This window comes from Gossypium hirsutum, chromosome A01 (assembly GCF_007990345.1).
Source record: "Gossypium hirsutum isolate 1008001.06 chromosome A01, Gossypium_hirsutum_v2.1, whole genome shotgun sequence".
Lineage (NCBI taxonomy): Eukaryota > Viridiplantae > Streptophyta > Magnoliopsida > Malvales > Malvaceae > Gossypium > Gossypium hirsutum.
Window position 1 is genome coordinate 25,490,629 of NC_053424.1, and position 6,960 is coordinate 25,497,588.

Genomic DNA, 6,960 nt, shown 5'->3' on the forward strand with positions numbered 1-6,960 from the left:
TTTAAAAAAAAACAACTATAAATTTGAGATGGAAAATTTATAGAAAATATTCAAAAAAAATTATATTCTTTTTCCTATTTCTTTAATTCTATTTGGGAGATAAAAGAAACTGTCGACTAAAATTTTTTTAAAATTGAATCAATGGTTAGATCACTCAGACTATCGATTTGATTAGTTTATCCGGTTTGATTAAATAAATATTAAATAATTTATAAAATATATATTAAAAAATTGGTTCAACCATTTGATTCAACTGATTTTTTGCTAAGTTTAATCAGTCTCATATCATTTCTTGAATCAATTGATTTAATGGAACATTTTGCCCAAATATGCCATTTAAATAATATAATTATGGAAATGGGTCATTTTTTGCGTTATTTACCTGATTAGGCATATTCTCACGAAAACGCGTCCATGTAAGCGTGATTTCGGAGTACGTGTCAGCAAAACGCTCCACTGGGGGACCGTTTTGCCCGTGTAATGGTCAAAAATTTGACCGTTGGCTTCCAACGGTCCAAAAAAAAACTATAAACCCCCTCAAATCATTTTTTCACACAAATCTCTCAAATTTTTATAATTCTCTCAAAATTCCTTTCCCTTTAATTATTTTTTACACAATTCTCTCATAATTCTCAACATTCTTTCAATATTCCCTTAAAAAATCTATCAAATTTCATTGAAATTTTCTCAAAATTCTATCAAAATTCTTTGTTTAATTTTTTTTGAATTTAATTTTTTTAAATTAGAAAAATCCGATCGTGTTAGCAATGGCCGGAGAATTAATCCGTCTCGATAATAAGCACATCTCCATTGATCAAATGACAATGGTAAGTGATAATTTTAAATTTTCAATACTATTCGATATTTTATTCATTTATGCAATTATAATTACAATTTCAATACTGCTTGATTTTTTTTCATTTATGATGTTTGCATTAATTAATTTATGCAATTTTAATTAATTTTTGTTTTATAAATTTTTATAATAGTCTATAGATCGGGTGTTGTAATGCTACATCCGTAATATGTTTGGTCCTCCATCGCCGTTGATCGAGAATTACTTGCGAGAAGCAAGGTTTTGGCACGTGGCCACAATAGGCCGATGGTGCAAGTTGGACCCGAAACTAATCAGTGCATTGATAGAGAGGTGGAGACCTGAGACGTATACTTTTCATCTTCCATGCGGAGAGTGTACTACTTTTCATCTTCCATGCGGAGAGTGTACTATCACTCTGGAAGACGTGCATTTGCAATTAGGACTGTCGGTGGATGGGTACACAGTCACCGGGTCCGCATCATCTACTTATTGGGGGAGCCATATGCTACGAGGTTTTGGGTGCTATACCGGATAAAATTAACGGAGGTCGGATCGAGATGGGATGGTTACGAGACACATTCCCAGAGCCGGATAATGGTGCGACTGAACTCGAAAGAATACGATATGCTCGGGCATATATTCTTGAGATGATTGGAGGTTATTTGATGCCAGACTTGTCAAGAAACCTCGTACATCTGAGATGGCTGCTGAAACTCATAGATTTTAGAGCAGCCGACGAATTGAATTGGGGGTCTACCGTGTTGGCAACATTGTACAAGGAAATGTGCAGGGCGACGCGACCGAACAAAGCCAAAATAGGAGGTTGCCTATCACTACTGCAATCATGGGCACGGTTTCGCTTTCCATTTTTATGTCCTCGAGTCGACCACCCATATACGTTTTCACTCATAACGAGGTAAGTTTTATATTAGATTTTACAATTATTATGTAGATTTAGAATATAATTTTATGCTAAAAATTTATTTAATTAGGTGGAACCATTCGGCGAGTTATGTCGGAATACCTACCTCTTCCGAAGATATACGACTTCTATTAGACCAACGATCAGAAGCAGAAGTAAGTATTAAATAAAATATATATACATAATAAAATAATCGTTTCGTATTTAGTATTATGTATTATGTATATAAGTAATATTTTTATCATGTTTATATAGTTTCAATGGACACTATACGAGGATCCGGCAATTCAGGCAGTAATTCCGGATGAATTCTTTCAAAATCCAAACGTTTGGCATGTGAAGGTCCCATTGGTGAACTATGCTACCGTGGAGATGCACCAGTCAGATAGAGTATTGCGGCAATTTGGATTCCGACAACAAATTCCTGTGGCACCCGAAGTGTTTGATGACGAGCACAAAGTCGATTTGCGACAGCTGCATACGGATTGGCCTAGATCCTGATCACACTATATCGAAATGTGAGAAAATCGGTATGATCATATACCTACTCAAGAACCGATCATCGTTCTAGAGTTAGCGTGCGTAGCAGAATACATGCCATGGTTTAGGATCCATGGCAAGCCATATTTATTATCGGAAGAGGAGAAGCGACGACAAATTAGTGCCTAAAGAGAACGACGGGGCCCTTTAAATCCAAGAAGAAGGGACGACGACGTAGGCCCATCAACAGCACCCACACAATCATCAGGCCCAACAGTTTAGCGGACGACACCTACATCATAGCCTTTTCAGATTATGCCAGGTGCGTATCCTAGCCCTTATATGTTTCCTTTTCCTGGTCCTATAGTAGGTTGGAATCCATGGCCTGGATCATCTCCGTTCCCGATTACTCCGAGTCAACCTCCGATCTATAGGCCACTGTCGCATGAGGGATCGCAAGAGGCACCATCGGGGAGCTCTTCTTTCTACCAATCTCCATCACCTTACGGGATCCAAACACCTCCACCATGGGTGACGCAGACACCGCCGCAATCATTATTCTATCAAAGTGGGTCATCCTCCCAACACCCACAACTAGATCCCCTGCCGGAGGAACCACAACTGTAATACCCAAAAATTTTTACAGTAAGATATTATCCTTGATATAGTAAAATAAGAAAATAAAGTGACAAAAAGGAAAATTTTGAGTTGTTTCAACCTTGGGAAGTATATTATGATATATTAATTCAAGTAAGGACTAAATTGTAAAGATGAGAAAAGTCTTGTTGCACAAGAGTAAATACTCAAAATTTGAGGGGTTAAAGTGTAAATATGAAAAAGTTTAAGGACCAATAGTGAAAATATTTTAAGGGTGGAATGATCTAGAAACTAAGGAAAATGAATGAATTAGGAGCAAATTGAATATTAGGACCAAATTGAATAGGTGAAAAATTATGAGGGACTAAATGACAATTTTACCAAATTAAGTGATGACTCAAGGATGGAATTAAAATATCATGAAGGGCAAAATGGTCAATTAGTAAGAGAGAAAATTCTAGAATGTAATGATTATGTTAATGATATTTTAAATTAATTAATTAGATAAATATTATTTTATTAATATTTTAATGAAATATTTATTATTTTATTATTATTTATTTAGTATATAAGGAAGGAAAGATGAAGAATTCTCATCATCTTTCCATGCATGCAAATGTTAGAAGAGAAGAAAAGAAAGAAAGTTTCCTTTTCTTTACAATTTAGTCCTTCCACCAAAAATTTACTATTTTCACCTAGAAATAAAAAGAATTTCTATAGCTACCAAGAGAGAAAAATGTTAAGGAGACTATGGGGAGTTAGAATATCAAATTGGATTCAAGGAATAGAAGCTGGAGGAGAGAGAAAATGAAGATGAAGATTAGAACAAGGTAAGAACATCATGATATCAATATATTTTTAAGTTTGATATTATTGAAAAAGCATGGGATTGATGTTAATGTAGAGTTTCCTTACATATGGTCTTATGTTCTTGATATGTTAGTGAAGAGAAAACAAGAGAAAGTGATGAGAAATAGTGTAGAGAAAGAAAATAAGAGTGTTATAAACATGGTAATTAATATTTTGCACTAAAACAGTTTTGGACAGCAGCAATGGTCTAAATTTAAAAAATCACCAAAAATTGTGGAAATTGAATTAGAAGTTTAATAAAATATGAAATTAAATTTTACTAATTCTATTTTTTCATAGAAGAAATGGTGTAAGAAATGAAATAGTAAATTGTGAGATATAACAAATTTAGTTAGACAAGGTCAGATTGATTTCGGGTTCCTCTGTTTTGACTTTGTAAAATCATAAAAAATTGGAAAAAAATAATTAGGGGCTTAAATTGATATGTTTAAAATCATGAATAAGTATAATTTCAAGATAAACAAATGGGAACATCATTCGAATCCTGTACGAGGAGATAATTAATTTTTAGTGAAGAAGGGTCAGAACTGTCAGATAGCAGAACAGAGGTGATTTTAAAGAATAAACTGTACTTATTGGATAAACCAAAAATTATAAAAATTTTATGGTAAGAAGATATGTAAGTCTAGATTCAGAAAAGATTAGCAGATCTTAATTTCGAGTTCTGTGGCTCAAGATATAAATAATTTAGTGATTATGACTCAAGTAGACAGCTTGATGTGAACATATAAGTAAATAGTGGAATTATGTATAAATTAAGGATGTGGAATGGAGAGGAGGAAGAGGAAAATATATGAATATTCAGTTAGTATGGGTTTACTTTTAAAAATGGCTAATTTGCATGTTTTAGGTTCATGGACTAAATTAAATAAGAGTAAAACTTTAGGGGTAATTTTGTAAAAATGTCAAAAAAGGACCAAATTGAAGAAAATGAATTGTTTTAGCGTTTAAATTAATAAATTGAATGAAATTATTAATTTAGATCAAGATCGGGTGAAAAATCCAAAAAAATAAAAAATTACCAAAATACCCCTGAATCTTGATATTTCTGTAATTTAGCCAGGTAAGCTCATATAACTTAATTAAATATGAAAATGTATTGATTTGATTATTGAATTGTGAGAATTATGATATGTAAATGACATGAATATGTAGTATGAAAATGTTAACATATGATATATGTGATTGATAAAAATGGTACAAGAATCCGTTCGAATATTGAATTCCGATTGGACAGGTGATTACCCTTATAAATGAGGTCTTGCATGTGTTGCAGTAAAGGTTATTCCGAAAGGAGTAATCTTATGATCTCATTATCAAAAAGAATTTCACCTGAAAGGGTGACACTTGAAAAGGATACATGTACCTAAAAGATACAACTGGAAAAGAAAATGTACACTGTGTGTGTACAACTTAAAAAGGAAACGTACACTTTGTGTGTACACTTGAAAAGGAAATGTATGCCTTGTGTGTACAATGTGAAAAGTGGTAGCTTCGGCTACCTGATCAGTGAAAAGTAGTAGCTTCGGCTACCTGATTAGTGAAAAGTGGTAGCTCCAGCTACCTGATCAGTGAATAATGGTAGCTTCGACTACAAGTGACAAGTGATAAGTGGTAGCTTTAGCTACAATTATCTGATCAGTGACAAGTGAAAAGTGTGGAAGTGCAAGTCCATAGTTGAACTATGGCAAAGTGATAAAGTGTGCCAATCATGGCAAAGTGATATAGTGTGCCAAACATAGCAAAGTGTTCAGTGATCAATGATGAACTGACAGATAAGACCATGGTTGATCCATGGCAAAGTGTGAAACGTAGGTATGGTATTTCTATACTGAGCTGTGAAACGTAGGTATGGTGTTTCCATACTGAGTTGTGAATCGTGGCACTGAGCAAACGACAGACTCAAATCCGCAAGACGTTCTCTAATTTGACAAAGATTAGTAAGTGACATATGAAAGTAGTATTGGAAGACTTATGGTTATTATTGATATTGATCTAAAATAAGTGTACCATTGATATTTAAATGATTCAATGGGTAAAGTTCTGATATGAGATAACATGAGTTTGAAATGAATTATCACAGGTATATACCTGAAATATATGGAAATGATAGTGCGTGAAATATTGATATAATGAAATGAATGATATATGTTTATAAAGAAACAGCAAAAGAATGATAGGTATCATGACATGTAAAAATGTGATTATCTTTGATATGTTGCTACAAGGAAATTATGTATGTTGAGATGAGCAATAAACTCAAGTGTAATATGATGAGAAAATAAGTTTATCTATGTTGAATTTATATGAATATGTTTAAGTATGCTAACAAGTGTTACTGTTGATGCTTAGACAAGTGCCAAGCTATTGGTTAAATGGTAATATGTTTATTTATATGATGTGTTGAAAGGGCAAGTGCTCAAATGAAAATATACTTGTGATAATGAAAATATACTTGTGATCGTGAGAGAGTGGCAAGTTTTAAGCTACTCAATATCTTATGAAATGACATATCATATGATTAATTGAAAAGACACTAGCTTGTGGTTATAATGGTATAGTATGCTTATGCTGGTGTGTTATACATAAAGAATGAGTGTGGAAAGTAAAGAGATACATATGAAAATAAAGAAACTAGGAAGAGTTAAAATTAATTAAAATCTTACTAAGCTAGAGATGACATGTATAAGTGATGCTATGGATTTATTCACCTTGTAAATTGATGAATATAGCTTCATGAGTATTGTCTGAACCACACGGCTTGGCCACACAACCGTGTGACCCCTGCAGTGTTGAAAAATTTTAAATATTTTCGAAATTTTTTTTCGAGTTTTCGGTTAAGTCCCGACATATTTTTTTGAGCCTCGATGGCTCACATAAGGGACACTATGATTAAATTTGATTAATTACAGGTATGAATGTTATGTGAAGCGAAATTTTTGTTAAATGATTTGTAAATTTTGGTAATGCTCTGAAACCCTGTTCCGATGTTGGATACCAGTTAAGGGTGTTACAACAACCCTCGCTGGAACCTGATCGAAGGAGGAATCCAGTACGGACCCGTCGACGACCCCCATGTGCCACTGATTCCGACCGCCACGGACATTGATTTTTTAATATATTTGTACAAACTTTTCTATATTGTTTCATTTAATGAAAATAAAAGTTCTTTTGAATAAGACAATTGTAATACAACATAGTTTCATTTAATAAAATATAAATAATACAAAATAGTTTTTTACGACAACTATCAACTATTTTGATTTGGACATGA